This window comes from Vicia villosa, linkage group LG3, assembly GCF_029867415.1.
Source record: "Vicia villosa cultivar HV-30 ecotype Madison, WI linkage group LG3, Vvil1.0, whole genome shotgun sequence".
In the NCBI taxonomy this organism is placed as follows: Eukaryota; Viridiplantae; Streptophyta; class Magnoliopsida; order Fabales; family Fabaceae; genus Vicia; species Vicia villosa.
In genome coordinates, this window is record NC_081182.1 from 115,306,109 (window position 1) to 115,322,946 (window position 16,838).

At 36.0% G+C, this 16,838-nt stretch overlaps 1 pseudogene; it reads right to left on the reverse strand.

The window, feature by feature from the left end:
* Window positions 1-1,398: 1,398 nt before the first annotated feature.
* On the reverse strand, window positions 1,399-15,890 carry LOC131658837 (putative calcium-transporting ATPase 13, plasma membrane-type; annotated as a pseudogene).
* Between the last annotated feature and the right edge of the window lie 948 nt (window positions 15,891-16,838).

Below are 16,838 nucleotides of genomic sequence, written 5' to 3' on the forward strand. Positions count from 1 at the left end.
ACAGAAACGTCGCTATTGAAGGCGGAGGAATTTTTGTGTTTGCGGATTTTAAGGAATCGCGGCTTGGAAAGGCAGGAGGAAACAGAAGGGGTGGTGAAGGTGTAAGCTGGTGTGCACATTGTTGATAGAATGAAGAGATTTGGGGTTTTTTTTGTTAGGAGTGTTTTCGATGATTTCTTGAAACATGAATGAGACATATGTAAATGTTGCTCAAAATCTCTTCTATTTTTAGAGTGGGTTGAATATTGACGATCCATTGTGGAAAAGGTGTTTAGTGGTTGGAGTTGATGATAATAATTAGGGTAGTAGTATGAATCATGAGAAGATGAATAGGATGAATATGAGTTAGGTGGTGGTGGATATGAGGTAGGTGTATGAGGTGAATATCCATGATTTAGATAAAATTTTGGTGATGAAGATCCATGAGTGTAGTAAGGTGTAAAGAGTTCCCATGGGAATGATGGAAATGAAGGTGGTGGTGTGGCTGAGGGATAGGTAGGAGGAATGCTACATGGATAATATGAAGGTGTATGAGAAGAATAATCCATAGGAGAATTTGAGTTCATGATGAAAGCACCAATTGATAGGAAGTTATCCTACCAAAATCTATAACTAGGGTTTGTAAAAGAAAGGGGAAGAACAATAATAAAAAGCTAAGAGAAATTAAAATAACATTTTCATTCATTTGATTGATCCTCCATGTGTCATAGAGACTACATTATATAACACTAATAATAGACCCTAAATGTAAAAGCCCATATACTACTAAGAGCCCATAACAATACAAAATAACTAATAATATGAATAACTTACTAAATTATTATTCTAACTTAATTTAACTCATAATTCACTCTCTATCAGATTACTTTAGTTTTATCAACAAGAAGAAAAATCCATATATTTCATGACGTAAATAATCCATCACCCATCAACACACATCATAATATTTATTAAGTAATTATTTCTAAATCCACTATACTTATAAAATGTTTATAAGTTTTAGTGCCATGACAAATTTAACAAGCTGGAAGGATTGAATTCAATGTCATTAAATAATAGTATAAACAATCTGAAAAATGATAGATGCAATTCCTACCAAAATTATAAATTATGATTTCTACTAGAAAAATGAAATAATACTAAAGTAAAATAAAAGGGATAAAAATGAACTTTGATTTCATTGATAATTTTGTCATCTCTCAATGAGTACATATATAGTAGTAGAGAATGATAACTAAAGGCCCAATAACTACCTAAAGTCCAGCTCAATAATATTTTAAGGTCCTAAGGACATTCTAAAAAGCATTACAAATTAACTAACAATAATATAAATTCTACTTCTAATTAATCATAATTCTTACTCTATCATTACCGTCCGGTTCACATTGAACATTGTCCTCAAGGTTCAGTCATAAAAGTGGTGTCCCACTTGATGTCACACCAAAAATAGCCCCCCTTGAACTGAAGAGTTAGCAAAATTACTATTTGGTAGAAAGCTTGTGACAGAAGATTCCTCCACATAATGTTGGTAATAAGAGGTTTTGTTCTACCAACAGGTTTTTGATCCATTAATTCCTTAGTAGGTTTTTTAGTTGCAAGAGCCAAAGCACCTAATGCATCCATAATCAAATTGACCCATAATAATTGAACAGCTGTTAATGGAACTTCACCTGCTAAAATTGCTGCTACAAAATTGATAACAAGTGCAGCCACATTCATTGTTAATTGATATTGAATGAAGTTTTGAATGTTGTTGTAAACACATCTACCCCAATTCGAAACGGTTACTATAGATGCAACATTGTCATCTAATATAACAGTATATGAACTCTCTTTTGAAACTTATGTACCTTGAATTCCCATTGAAAGTCCAATATCAGCTTCTTTCAATGTCGGTACATCATTTGTACCATCTCCTGTTACAACAACTACATGTCCTTTTTGTTTTAAGCATTGAACCATTAGAAGTTTGTCAAATGGAGATGATCTTGTCTGTAGCGGGGAAAATCTGAGATCTAAGCCATAAATTGACTCGACTCAATATTTTAGTGAAAGTCGCCACCGCGCTTTACTGTTTCCAAAGGAAATGGGAAAAGAACGAAAAACCAAAGTTTGTTTTTAAAACAAAAAGAGATCTTAGGTACGGGTGTTGATTATACGAGGGGAAGATTTTAAGAACCCTTCATATCTGTGGTACTCCACAGGAACCTTTTTGAAAATCTGTGTTTTGTAAAAGATATCGTGTGCAAAAGAAAGAGTTTCTTTGATTTTTAAAATAAGCTCGGCAAGACATTATATCTTGTGCCTACATACCTCCTCAGTGCAATGGAGAAGTCAGAGCTAGTGTAGTTCCTCTTAAAGGGAATAACGTTTAAAACGAATAAACACTTTATCGTCGTCGGAGAGAACTACTCAGCCATTGATCTTGAGCATGAGAACAAACGAGTTCTTTGCATCGCAAATGAAAGAAGGGCTCCAACTCAGATAGAAATCAACGAGTATGCCACTAGCTCTCTCACGCGGAAAAGATCTCATTATATCAATCAATTTCAAAATCGTGTCTAAACTTTTTGAAGAAAAGCCACTAGGGGGCCAAAAGATATTTTTAAAGAAAAGGTTTTAAAAAGGTTGCAAACATAAGAAGGTTTTTGAAAAAGGGAGAATATTTTGAAAATCTAAGAATGGGAGGAGACGAAGAGGCTATCCTAGTGCATAAAATAAAAGCTAAGGAAAGAAACGGTCTAACCGAAGAAGAAGCCAACACTTGACATTATGAGTCAAGGTAGATTTCCCATCCTTTGGAATTATCGATACCAAACCAAAACATTATCACTTGGGGATGCAGATGAACTTATTATCTTAGCACCACTTTGCATTAAGCACATTAAAATTCTGACGAAAATCGGGTAGAGTAACGGCTGTTTTCGGGTAAAATCCTTATCTCAATGCCTTGGAATTAACCATCAAGTACTTTCAAGGAAATACCTGCACACACAAATAGACAACAATCCAATGCCAGACAGACAGAATAACAACAGAGTAACAATATCATAACAGGGTCCAGAGGTACTAAGTCCATAAGTCCACATCTCCAAAATGCTCGGGATAGTAACCAATAGTCCGAAAAAGAGCCTTAAACGTTTTTTAGATTTTAAGTTGTTTATTATTGTTTTAGCACAAAAGTAGAGTATGGTCCAAGTGGACAAAAAGAAAATAGCGGAAACATAAACATAGCACCCAAATGGACAAAGAGAAAATAGCGGAATATAAGCGTCCAAATGGACAAGGAGAAAATAACGGAAACATAAACATACGTCCAAAGGGACAAATAGAAAATAGCGGAAACATAAACATATGAATAATAAAATAAAGCATAAAGCGAGAAATAATAAAGAACAATATAATAAAGTGCGGAAATTAAAGTCAATTGTTAGATATTAAAGATAACCATCTTGAAACTTGTCTAGTATGTTATCAAAGTTAGTAATAAAGATCGATGGTGAGTGAAGGATGTTCTCGGATTTAAATTCAATAGAACTTTATCAGAAGCTTGATAAAATCATAGCGACTACACGATAAAATTCCAAAAGCAATACCGCACGAAAAGAAAAATAGGTTGCGATCTCGTTTTCGTCAAGAATCCATAAGAATTCTCAAGACATTGAAAACTTTCATCGATCAAAATAAAGAGAAGTGAAAGATGGAACCACATTCAAAAGCTCCTTCCATCTTTAAGCTCAATCACTTAATATTGCGGATTCGGATTTTCATCCTATCGACGCCCTAAGTCCATTGATATTAAAGAGGAATTAGGTCTCTAATTTATGATTCAAAGAAAAATAAGAATGGAGTAGGAGAAGAGAGATATATATTGAAAAAAACACATCACAAGCTCTCACCAAATGGATCATCGAGTATTAAATCAAAAAGAAATTTAAAACTACTTTTTTTTGGTATTTGATATATAATGATAAAAACTAATACTAACATATTTTTTTTTTAGTTTTTGAAAATTATATATATACATTTTATATCAATTAAAATAACACTAATAATGAAAACAAAATTATTGAAATCAAAGGAAAAGCGGTGAAACTTGAAGAATAGGGTGCTGGGCTTTGTTCAAATACGCAGGCCCAAAAAGAATTCAGCAAGACCAAGGGAAAGGGAGGTAAGGCGGTGCAGATTGGGTGTAACTAGCAATCCGGATGGGCTTTGTTGCCTGGCCCAAAGCTCAATAAAACAGAAACAAAACCCTAACACTAACTATGTTCACCCGCCTCCTTCCTCTTTCAATTCTGTCTCATTTTCTTCACATTCTCACGCTCCTCTTTTCTCTCTGCTTCTATTCAACGTAACATTCTCTTCCCCTATCTCTCTGTTCAAAAACGCAACAAACTTTGGACCAAACATGAAATTGATAATGGGCTTTGAACCACTCTTGAATCACATGGGCCTTGATTTGGATTGCACCTCCCTTTTAATATTGCACCTATTAAAACAAAAAGAAAAATACAAACCAATAACAAAAAATAATATTATAAAAAATGATTTGCTAATTTTAATTCAAAATTCAAATTAAATCTAAAATGAATTAGGAATTAAAATTATAAATCTAAAAGTGTTAAAAAAAATCAATGGAAATGCTCTTAAATCATAAACTCTAATGAAGCGTGCAAAATGAACGCATACATATATTTTTTTTGATTTTTCATATGAAATGGGAATTGACACATAAAATGCGGGTCAAAATTTGGGGTATGACAAATGCCCCTATTTAAGTTTCTTCTATCCGGAGATATGAAGATTGAAATCTTCGTCTCGACGTGATTGAAGAGACTTAAATACAGAATACGCAATTTTTGGCCCTGAGATGTCATGCAATGTTTATGATTATGAATGCATATGATTTCCACGAGAGGGAAACGGGACACCACTGGGGAAACAAGACTTTGCTGGGAAAAGAAACTTCAGTGGGGAAAATATTTCGCACCAGAAAGATTAAAGCATTATCTTTTCACTGGAGATGAAAGAATACACCAACTTTTACTGAAGGTGGACTACCAGCTTTTACTGAAGGTAGAAAATGATCTAAACATCAAATTTTTAATGGAAGATGTGGATACAAAAGAAAACACCGACTTTTACTGAAGGTGAATTACCAACTTTTACTGAAGGTAGAAAAAGAAAACACTGACTTTTACTGAAGGTGGACTACCAGCTTTTACTAAAGGTAGGAAGAGAAGACACCACTAAAGGTGGACTACCAACTTTTACTGAAGGTAGGAAGAGAAGACACCAACTTTTACTGAAGGTGGACTACCAGCTTTTATTGAAGGTAGGAAGAGAAGACACCGACTTTTACTGAAGGTGGACTACCAACTTTTACTGAAGGTAGGGAAAGAAGACACCAACTTTTACTGAAGGTGGACTACTAGGTTTTACTGAAGGTAGAAAGAGAAGACACTGACTTTTACTGAAGGTGGACTACCAACTTTTACTGAAGGTAGGGAAAGAAGACACCAACTTTTACTGAAGGTGGACTACCAGCTTTTACTGAAGGTAGAAAATGATCTAAACATCGACTTTTTACTGGAAGATGTTAGATCAAAGGCTTCTCTAAACACCAGCTTTTACTGAAGGTGTATGAATAGCATCACCTGAATACCGACTTTTACTGAAGGTACAGGAATTTTCATCTGAACATCAACTTTTTACTGGAAGATGCAGGAACAAAAGACACCAACTTTTACTGAAGGTGAGCTACCGACTTTTACTGAAGGTAGGAAAACAATCATCTGAACATCGACTTTTTACTGGAAGATGCAGGAAAAAAGACACCAACTTTTACTGAAGGTGAGCTACCGACTTTTACTGAAGGTAGAAAAACAATCGTCTGAACATCGACTTTTTACTTGAAGATGCAGGAAAAAGGGACACCAACTTTTACTGAAGGTGAGCTACGGACTTTTACTGAAAGTAGAAAAACAATCGTCTGAACATCGACTTTTTACTTGAAGATGCAGGAATTACCGCCTCAATAGTTGACGAATAGCTACCAACTTAATGGTTGAAGGTAGAAGAAAATTGAATTACCGCCTCAATAGTTGACGATATGCTACCAACTCAATGGTTGAAGGTAGAAGAAGATTGAATTACCGCCTCAATAGTTGACGATATGCTACCAATTCAATAGTCTAAGGTAGAAAAAAATTGAATTACCGCCTCAATAGTTGACGATAGGCTACCAACTCAATAGTTGAAGGTAGAGGAAAATTGAATTACCGCCTCAATAGTTGACGATAAGCTACCAACTCAATAGTTGAAGGTAGATGAAAATGTATCGTCGTACTATTGACGATGAAATATACCAACGTTCCACTGAAGGTATGAATTGCCTGCAAACTGTCACTTACACTGAAGAGACTTACCATTTGCTGAGCTTCTTCCACTTAGATGCAAACTGTCACTTACACTGAGGAGACTTACCATTTGCTGAGCTTCTTCCATTTGGAATCAAGAAGTTCATAAAGCCTGAGATATTATCACTTGTTGTGAAGATAAGATTGATATGTAGAGACATACAAACTTTCTCAAATAAAGAGGCTTCCATTTGTTGTTAAACAAAACATGCTGAGGTCAATACAAGCTGCTCAAATTCAGAACTTGCCCCTTGTTTTCAAGCAAAAGTTTCAAGGGAGTGTTTCAATATCTGATAGGAACATCAATCATGAACAGATTCTCTACCGAGGAAAAAATAATCCTCAAGAGGTGCAAAATAAATGCCTTCTCAATCTAGGTTTCTCAGCCTAGAGAGGTTCAAAAATAGTATTGCAAAAGACCAAAGTTCAACTCCACGAATAAACTAGATAGAAACAGTCAAATAAGAATCTACCAAATGAGGAATGAACTTAAATGGGGATTAGCTTCATCCTGACAAATGAGCTGAGGAGGAACACTGAAGCAAAATTCTTCCACGACGAACAAACTCTGTGGGGAATTAGAAAGGATAAACACTTTCTGCTTAAGGTAGACACTCTAATGGAAAGAAATCATACACTTTGGGGTAACAACATCAAAGAGAGTGGATCAGAACATTAAGAAATGCAAGATGAATATGAATTTTCATTCAGTTATGCATGTTATATGTATGAATGAATGAATGAATGTTATGTATATGCTGATAAAACAAACACAAAGATACTAGGAGATGATAAGACATCACAGTACAATAGACACTCGATGCTAGGAACCCTGCTGAGGATTCAATTGGAGATAAACAGAGGCCACTTGAGGAATAGAGTCATGCTACCAGGCTCAAAATAAAGATACTGACTGAGGAGAAAACCTAGAGTCAAACTTCAAACATCTTTAAACCCACTAAAGGGATAACAACAAGAACTCCACTCTGACGGAAGATGAAAAAATTATTGGAGATAGACACCAAGCAAACTCTTTGGGAACTATCAACCTCTAAGAGGGATTACAGTTCGTCAACTTCTAACAAAAGGGATGGAAGAACATATTCTTGCAAATTCTGTTATGGAGGATCAGAGAAAATTTCCTTGGATAAAATCACCATTCTGAACTTGCAGGGGAAATAAGAAGTTATCACCATAGCAAAAGAGTTAACATGCGGGGGATTTTAGTCCAAAACTCAACACAAGGTGAGAAAGAAAACCCAACAGTCAACTACTATCTCAAAACTTCTTAGGAAATGAATATCTTGACAAATCTGGATTGGTCATGGCAACAACCTTTGTACTTCAAGCTATGCAGCTGATTAAGGTAACTTTTGGTTCACAACTTGTCCCAAACAACATGGTCCATGAGAGAAATTTCTTCAAGAGGATTCATAGGAATCCTTGGCAAAATAAGGAATGATTTGCCCCAGATTAACAGATTCTTGGAGAGATTTGTCGAATCTCGACAGATTCTTTGAGCTTTGCCCCTTGATGGTAATCAAACTTGCAAAAGCATTATACTGGGAAAATAACATGCCCCTAGCAATGTTTTATTTTTCTACTGATGATCAGATGTAAACTTCCTGGATGTCAAGGAAATGTTTACAAGAAGAAAAATGTTTATTCTGAGAATGATAATTAAAATGCAACAATTATGTAAGTCTTGAAGTTTTATTAAAAAGATGTCTCAAAACTTTGTGAATGAATCACTGGTTAAGGAAATACATTGATTTTTGTATGCATATGATACCAACACAAGTTTTCAGCATAACCGATAGGAGTCAGGAACGCTTTCTTGTTTAACTATGCTTTCGAAATAAACTCTGCTTCAATTAGGACTTTTGAGGGTTGTAACGTGGTCAGGTTCACGGTTTTCAGAAGAAAAAAAAGAAGAAAAGAAAGATTTTTAGGCTCAAAGTTTATTTAGCCCACCCCATTCTTCGTGATGTTCTCCAGTCCTATGTTCAGTTAATTCAACATGAGTATTCATCTCTCAAAAGGATTTTGTGCCATTAAGGACCTAATGAAGCTTTCTTGGAGTAGAAGTCACCCTTTTTGTCTTCGTTTTTGTATTCACACAGATTTGTTCATTGATGAGGACTTTTGTTTTGTAGTCCTTTCCTTTCACTTTTCGCTCTTTTTTTTTGCTATTTCCTTGTCTTTTGAATTGGTCGTCCAGCGGGATGCTCTAACTTTTGCCTAAGTCATTTATTTTCAAGTTTCTGACTTAGCGAGCTTTTTCTTTTTTCTTTTTCATTATTCTTTATTATTTTGATTTGAACAAATCGTATGACATTGACTCTGTCTTGACTTCTTGAGAGGGTTGTGACTGCCTCATTCCTTGGAGGATGGAGGATAACCATTGTGGTTTCACATTTTCCAGCCTTTTGACGCGCGATGGATAACCATTGTGGTTTCCCATGATCCAACCTTTGATGTGGATATGATTGACACTTAGATGCACAATCCTTTTTTAAATATGAACACTCGGTCAAATTAACTGAAGACTACCCTGCCCCAGGTTTAAAATTAGGGTTTTTTTGTTTAGAAAAGAAACTCCTACTTCAAGGCTCAAAGGGGTTAACAAGGGATTATTTTCCTTATATCTCCGGTGTTTGGGAATTTGAAACAATGCCTGTACATCATCAAAAGGGTCTTATTCAAAAGCATGCAACCAGAAATTTTGCGTTTTCAGATCATCATCCTCCCTCCAATCTCCGCCTAAGCGAGAGTTTGGCAAAAGCAATTGGTATCATAATGCATAAAAACAAATAAACATGAGTGAAACGAATGGATTACTTCAAGACAAACATTATCATTGCATTAGTATTAGCATTCAAACACAAACAAGTTTCTTCATGCAAACAGTGCATTGAAAAACAAGAAATATTACAAATGAAAATCATTAAGAATTCTAAAAACTGAGAAAACTCTCTCCATCAAGACATATGCTGAACGAAACATCTTTCGAACTTAAGACTACCATCAATAATAATTTATTCATGCTTTGGCAAGGGATTGTTTTGAACATTAGGGCCAATGTCTCAGAAAGACAAAATACCAGCATGAGTCAATCTTTGAACTTCAACCTTTAAAGCCCAACAATCTTCTAAACTGTGTCCGGGAGCATCCTGATAAAAAGCGCAAGTAACATCAGCATTGTACCACCATGGAATCTTCTCTGGAATTGGAGGTGGTGACCTTGTCTGAACCAAATTCTTATGAATCAAAACAGGGTACAATTCTGTGTAAGTCATGGGGATGGGATCAAAATTCCCCTTTTGAGAATGATTTTGCTCGTTCGATGGAGGAGCTCGTTGACGAGTACTCTGCTGATAATCTGGAATCGCATGAACTGAATTGGATACAGGAATGACATAGGAAACATGCTGATGTTGATAATGATTGTTTCCTCCCCTAATTCTCTTTTTTGAAAAGTCATTACCGAACTTCTTCACACTACCAGCTGAGTTACCTTCTTCAAGCAAACATTCCTTTCGGACATCTTTTTCTAGAAGTGCTTTCATATCCACCTTTCCATGGGAGTCAGTAGGTGTACGGACTATTATCCCCTTAGGAAAGGATGAGTTCAGAGTTTCAAGAAAGACCTTTACCATCCTTTATTCCTTTATAGGAGGATTGACTTTGGGAAGCAACTAGAGCCTCACCCAGAGCAGTCAGATGCTCCATACCAGTCTTCAGAGTAATCACCTCTTCGCGGAGTTCACAAATATCTTGTTTAATGCTTTCCATTTCTTCTTAGCACGAGTGTTGTACTGATGATACCAAGAGAAAGGTAATAAGGCTCTAGACAAACTTCTTTAGAAAGCAGGACCAAATCCAGAATGATGCATGCAATGCAAATAATTTGTTTTAATTTTTGAGTTTCAAGGAACTTAAGATATTAACTTGTAAACACTTAAACATTGGACTAAAGCTTCGATTAAGTTATCATCAAAATCAATCATTCATTTTGGTGGATTAGAGTTTTCACCCCATCAACACCCAAGATCCATTGAGTTTGATGAAACTTATGATGTTTACAAGGAAAGACCTCTAAGTTCCTTGAAAACCAAAAGAAAAAGAGTTTTCATGGATGCATGAATACATGGTTTATGCACCAATACCAAGAGCATGCAAGGTCACATAAGATCATAGTTCACAGGTTCGACGTCACGAGTATGAAGCCATGGGTCCAACCATCCCAAAAGGTATGATCTAAGGAATTTTGTACCTGCCGAACAGGTTCTACAAAGGTTCCCAGAGTTTTCAATCTTCTATCGGATACTACCGGCACGCATAATTGCTCATGGGCGCCAATAATATGCCTAAAAAGACCTCGTCTGAGCATAGCATCGCATGACAACAAGCTCAAATTGGTACTTGACCTTGTTTCTGTGCTACATCCTAAAAAGGCTAAGACGGGTTAAAAAGGTTCTAGGCCATTCAGCTTCTACGAACACTCACTATTGAAAGTAATAGCGTTCTTACGATAGCTCGTAACAACATCTACTACTTTCCATGAGGCCTCCACTGACTGGGGTTCCACCATATGATGCTCATGTTAAGGATCGCTCCTGACATGCAACTATTGGTCATACCACCTCCTATCTCAAGTAATTCACAAAAGTCCGGGTTAGGACTTTATCTCATCACAGAGGAACCACCGAGCACCAAAAAGAAAAAGAAACAAAGCACACAATAATATATACATATAAAAACACACATATAAACAAAAATAGGCTTAACACACTTAAAACTGGTTCCCCAGTGAAGTCGCCATTTTTTTGTAGCGGGAAAAATCTGAGATCTAAGCCATAAATTGACTCGACTCAATATTTCAGTGAAAGTCGCCACCGCGCTTTATTGTTTCCAAAGGAAATGGGAAAAGAACGAAAAACCAAAGTTTGTTTTTAAAACAAAAAGAGATCTTAGGTACGGGTGTTGATTATACGAGGGGAAGGTTGTAAGCACCCTTCATATCTGTGGTACTCCATAGGAACCTTTTTGAAAATCTGTGTTTTGTAAAAGATATCGTGTGCAAAAGAAACAGTTTGTTTGATTTTTAAAATAAGTTCGGCAAGACATTATATCTTGTGCCTACATACCTCCTCAGTGCAATGGAGAAGTCAGAGCCAATGTAGTTCCTCTTAAAGGGAATAACGTTTAAAACGAATAAACACTTTATCGTCGTCGGAGAGAACTACTCAGCCATTGATCTTGAGCATGAGAACAAACGAGTTCTTTGCATCGCAAATGAAAGAAGGGCTCCAACTCGGATAGAAATCAACGAGTATGCCACTAGCTCTCTCACGCGGAAAAGATCTCATTATATCAATCAATTTCAAAATCGTGGGGTATCGCCACTCGTTTCAACAATTAGTCGTGTCTAAACTTTTTGAAGAAAAGCCACTAGGGGGCCAAAAGATATTTTTAAAGAAAAGGTTTTAAAAAGGTTGCAAACATAAGAAGGTTTTTGAAAAAGGGAGAAGATTTTGAAAATCTAAGAATGGGAGGAGATGAAGAGCCTATCCTAGTGCGTAAAATAAAAGCTAAGGAAAGAGACGGTCTAACCGAAGAAGAAGCCAAAACTTGACATTATGAGTCAAGGTAGATTTCCCATCCTTTGGAATTATCGATACCAAACCAAAACATTATCACTTGGGGATGCAGATGAACTTATTATCTTAGCACCACTTTGCATTAAGCACATTAAAATTCTGACGAAAATCGGGCAGAGTAACGGCTGTTTTCGGGTAAAATCCTTATCTCAATGCCTTGGAATTAACCATCAAGGACTTTCAAGGAAATACCTGCACACACAAATAGACAACAATCCAATGCCGGACAGACATAATAACAACAGAGTAACAATATCATAACAGGGTCCAGAGGTACTAAGTCCATAAGTCCACATCTCCAAAATGCTCGGGATAGTAACCAATAGTCCAAAAAAGAGCCTTAAACGTTTTTTAGATTTTAAGTTGTTTATTATTGTTTTAGCACAAAAGTAGAGTATGGTCCAAGTGGACAAAAAGAAAATAGCGGAAACATAAACATAGCGTCCAAATGGACAAAGAGAAAATAGCGGAATATAAATGTCCAAATGGACAAGGAGAAAATAGCGGAAACATAAACATACGTCCAAAGGGACAAATAGAAAATAGCGGAAACATAAACATATGAATAATAAAATAAAGCATAAAGCGAGAAATAATAAAGAACAATATAATAAAGTGCGGAAATTAAAGTCAATTGTTAGATGTTAAAGATAACCATCTGGAAACTTGTCAAGTATGTTATCAAAGTTAGTAATAAAGATCGATGGTGAGTGAAGGATGTTCTCGGATTTAAATTCAATAGAACTTTATCAGAAGCTTGATAAAATCATAGCGACTACACAATAAAATTCCATAAGTCTTAAATCAACCGCATACACTTCTCTTCCATATTTGATCTTTTTTATGATTCGGGACACGAAGTATTGCGCTATGTTAAGCAGATCGCCAAGTGATTTATGTAGAAATCACCCTACAACGAGGCCGGTCAACAATTTATGTGCTAATGCATGCGAGAGAAGCGATATATAGATCGTCCTCAAAAAGCAATACCGCACGAAAAGAAAAATAGGTAGCGATCTCATTTTCGTCAAGAATCCATAAGAATTCTCAAGACATTGAAAACTTTCATCGATCAAAATAAAGAGAAGTGAAAGATGGAACCACATTCAAAAGCTCTTTCCATCTTTAAGCTCAATCACTTAATATTGCGGATTCGGATTTTCATCCTATCGACGCCCTAAGTCCATTGATATTAAAGAGGAATTAGCTCTCTAATTTATGATTCAAAGAAAAATAAGAATGGAGTAGGAGAAGAGAGATATATATTGAAAAAAACACATCACAAGCTCTCACCAAATGGATCATCGAGTATTCAATCAAAAAGAAATTTAAAACTACTTTTTTTTGGTATTTGATATATAATGATAAAAACTAATACTAACATATTTTTTTTTAGTTTTTGAAAATTATATATATACATTTTATATCAATTAAAATAACACTAATAATGAAAACAAATTTATTGAAATCAAAGGAAAAGGGGTGAAACTTGAAGAATAGGGTGCTGGGCTTTCTTCAAATACGCAGGCCCAAAAAGAATTCAGCAAGACCAAGGGAAAGGGAGGTAAGGCGGTACACATCGGGTGTAACTAGTAATCCGGATGGGCTTTGTTGCCTGGCCCAAAGCTCAATAAAACAGAAACAAAACCCTAACACTAACGATGTTCACCCGCCTCCTTCCTCTTTCAATTCTGTCTCATTTTCTTCACATTCTCACGCTCCTCTTTTCTCTCTGCTTCTATTCAACGTAACATTCTCTTCCCCTCTCTCTCTGTTCAAAAACGCAACAAACTTCATTCCAATTCCACTCATCTTCTTTATCAAACAAGAACAAAGCACCTGCAATACCCAGACACAACAAAACATATCAATAGTTCCTAAACCAATTTCTAGAGTAAAACAGCCACAATCATCAATAATTTGAGATGCAAAACGAGTAGAAGTTATGTGCGTCGTGTGAAATGGAATCGGCGATGCTGCGTTGTGCGATTCGGTTGCCGTTGAAGCTGTTGCGCGGCGAGGATGATGATGCTCGATTTGAAGTGGTGATGTGATGACTCGGTTCTGAATCGCGGTAAGAAGTTGATGACATCGTTGTTGCTGAAAGTTTGTTGCAGGTTTGTTGAGTTGTCGTTTTATTCCGAGTGATTGGTAGGTGAATGAGAAATTTGTGTTGAAGTTATGAGGTTATATGGTGGCTGAGTCGAATATGGTGTTGGATGGTTGCGGATTGTTGGTGAGTTTTTGTGGATGAGTTTGTTGTTTGAATCAGATCGGTAAGTTGAAGGTGAATTGATGTATGGTTTTGTGAATCGGTGATGAATAAGTTTCAGTGAGGATGATTGAAGTGCGATTGATGAATAAGTTTCGGTGAGCATGAGAATTAGAGATACAAGAAGTTTGAAAGGAATTTGGGAGAGATTTGAAATTGAATTTAGCAGCATAACACTACATTTTTCTCTCCCCTTTTTTTGGTTGCTGAGAAATGGGATCAAAAGTTTGTTAGCAGTGGAGAGGAAAAACGTGAAGGTGATGAGCTGTGCAAGAGGAAACCGCGTGAGCAATTCTTTCAATTCCTTCATGGGAAAAGTTTATTTTTGTCTGTAGTGAAATTTTGATTGTAATATCACGTGTAGATGAAATTAAAAAAAGAAATTATTCTGCTGATAAAACGTGAATCAAAGTGCAAAGTGGGCCCCTAAACAATTTTCTTGGCTTGGCTTGATTAAATGGCTCAAAAAGTTTCACTTGGTTCACTACTTGGACTCATGTGGCTTCATAGAAATGCGAACTTTGGACCAAACATGAAATTGATAATGGGCTTTGAACCACTCTTGAATCACATGGGCCTTGATTTAGATTGCACCTCCCTTTTAATATTGCACCTATTAAAATAAAAAGAAAAATACAAACCAATAACAAAAAATAATATGATAAAAAATGATTTACTAATTTTAATTCAAAATTCAAATTAAATCTAAAATGAATTAGGAATTAAAATTATAAATCTAAAAGTGTTAAAAAAATCAATGGAAATGCTATTAAATCATAAACTCTAATGAAGCGCGCAAAATGAACGCATACTTATATTTTTTTTGATTTTTCATATGAAATGGGAATTGACACATAAAATGCGGGTCAAAATTTGGGGTATGACATTGTCATCACACAGATTTTTTCAACTTTCTCTAACCTTTCTTCGAGCGTGAAGTTGCAAAATTGTTCGCCTTCAACCACGATTTCATCTGTGTCTTTATTAGCTCTAAGAATACCACATTCAAATGCTGTAGCTTTTGCAGTGAAAATATTGTCACATGTAATCATTTTGACATTCACACCAGCATGTTGGCAAGCTTCCACTGCAGTCTTCTCCCCCGGACGACATGGATTGATTGGAAGTTTTCCTTTTCCAAACAGAATATTTTGATAGTCTCTAGAAGCTTCATTTTCAATTGTAGGATCTAGACGAACATTTTTTTCTTTGGTATTCCTCTTTAATTTGGTGCAACATAACCTCTGCTCTAGTTGTCGGTTTTTTCCAGTGTGTGACACTTGTTATAAGGAAGAGCAAAAGTGCTTGAGAGAAGGCACCAACAAGTATAACAATCCACAATCCTTTTCGTCTCAACTCAAAATTGAAACCCAACATAACAGTAATAGGCATTCCACAAACATAATATGCTCCAAGATTCACATATGCTCCCAATTTCTGCCAACCAGATCCTCTAGCAATACTTTCATCATAGTTTGAAAGCTCATTTGCAAATGAATTCAGCATATCGACTAACCGAGCAGTGCAATGCATTCGGTTCTCATCGAGATACTCTTCAAATTAACAAAACTTCAGCTCTCGGGCCTCTTCATAAAACTCCTCGCCGATTCGATGCCTTACACAAACATAACCAAGACCTGTATTAACATCATTTGTAGTAACCTTTTCCAACAACCCTGGAAGATTAAGCATAGTTAACTTAGGAATACCATTCTTCTTCACGATCAACAACTTCTTGTCTGGAATTTATCCCTTCTCTTTGTAAGGCTTAACGAGTACCCGAGCATCGCAAACGAAATGAGGGTTTCCTTTAGATAAAATAAGGTTCATTGTCTCAATATAAATAAAGTTAACAAACCTACACATATGCTTCTGTTGGTATGAAATCTTCACATCTTGACCATGACCATAAATGCTGAAGTAATTTGAAGCATCTTCCTCTCTGAAAGTACTAACAGCTAGGAAAGTTTAGTAGATTTGTCTTGAAGATGGGTTAGTCGTTCCAGTAGGATAAAATTAGTGCCGGAAAAGATGGGTGATACTCTTCTCAATGGAAATCATAGAGTTCCAATTTGCTGGTTTGGGTAGGGGTGGCTCGACCAATGGAAGAGTCACTTTTACAAACATAAATTGCTCTTGTTCGGATCCATAGTCGTACAATGATTGTTGTGTCCTATGAATTAAAGTAAGTGGCATAACAACTTTGTCAGGCGGATTCATATCTTATAGGAATTTCATCACTACTGCAATAACATCTGCTTCTGGAAAATACATTGTTAGAACCATCTGCTACACAGTTTGGAATATTAGAAGTCTTCTCCTTCTCTTCATCAGCACTAACTAGAAAATTATGCCCTTGCACAACAAGAACAGTTGGTGCAAAAACCTTTTGGTTCATTCCAAAAGAAACTATGGAATGACAAACCCGAGGTGGTAACAATTGACCTGATGTACTCAGCTCCCTCCGTATTAGAGTATCTG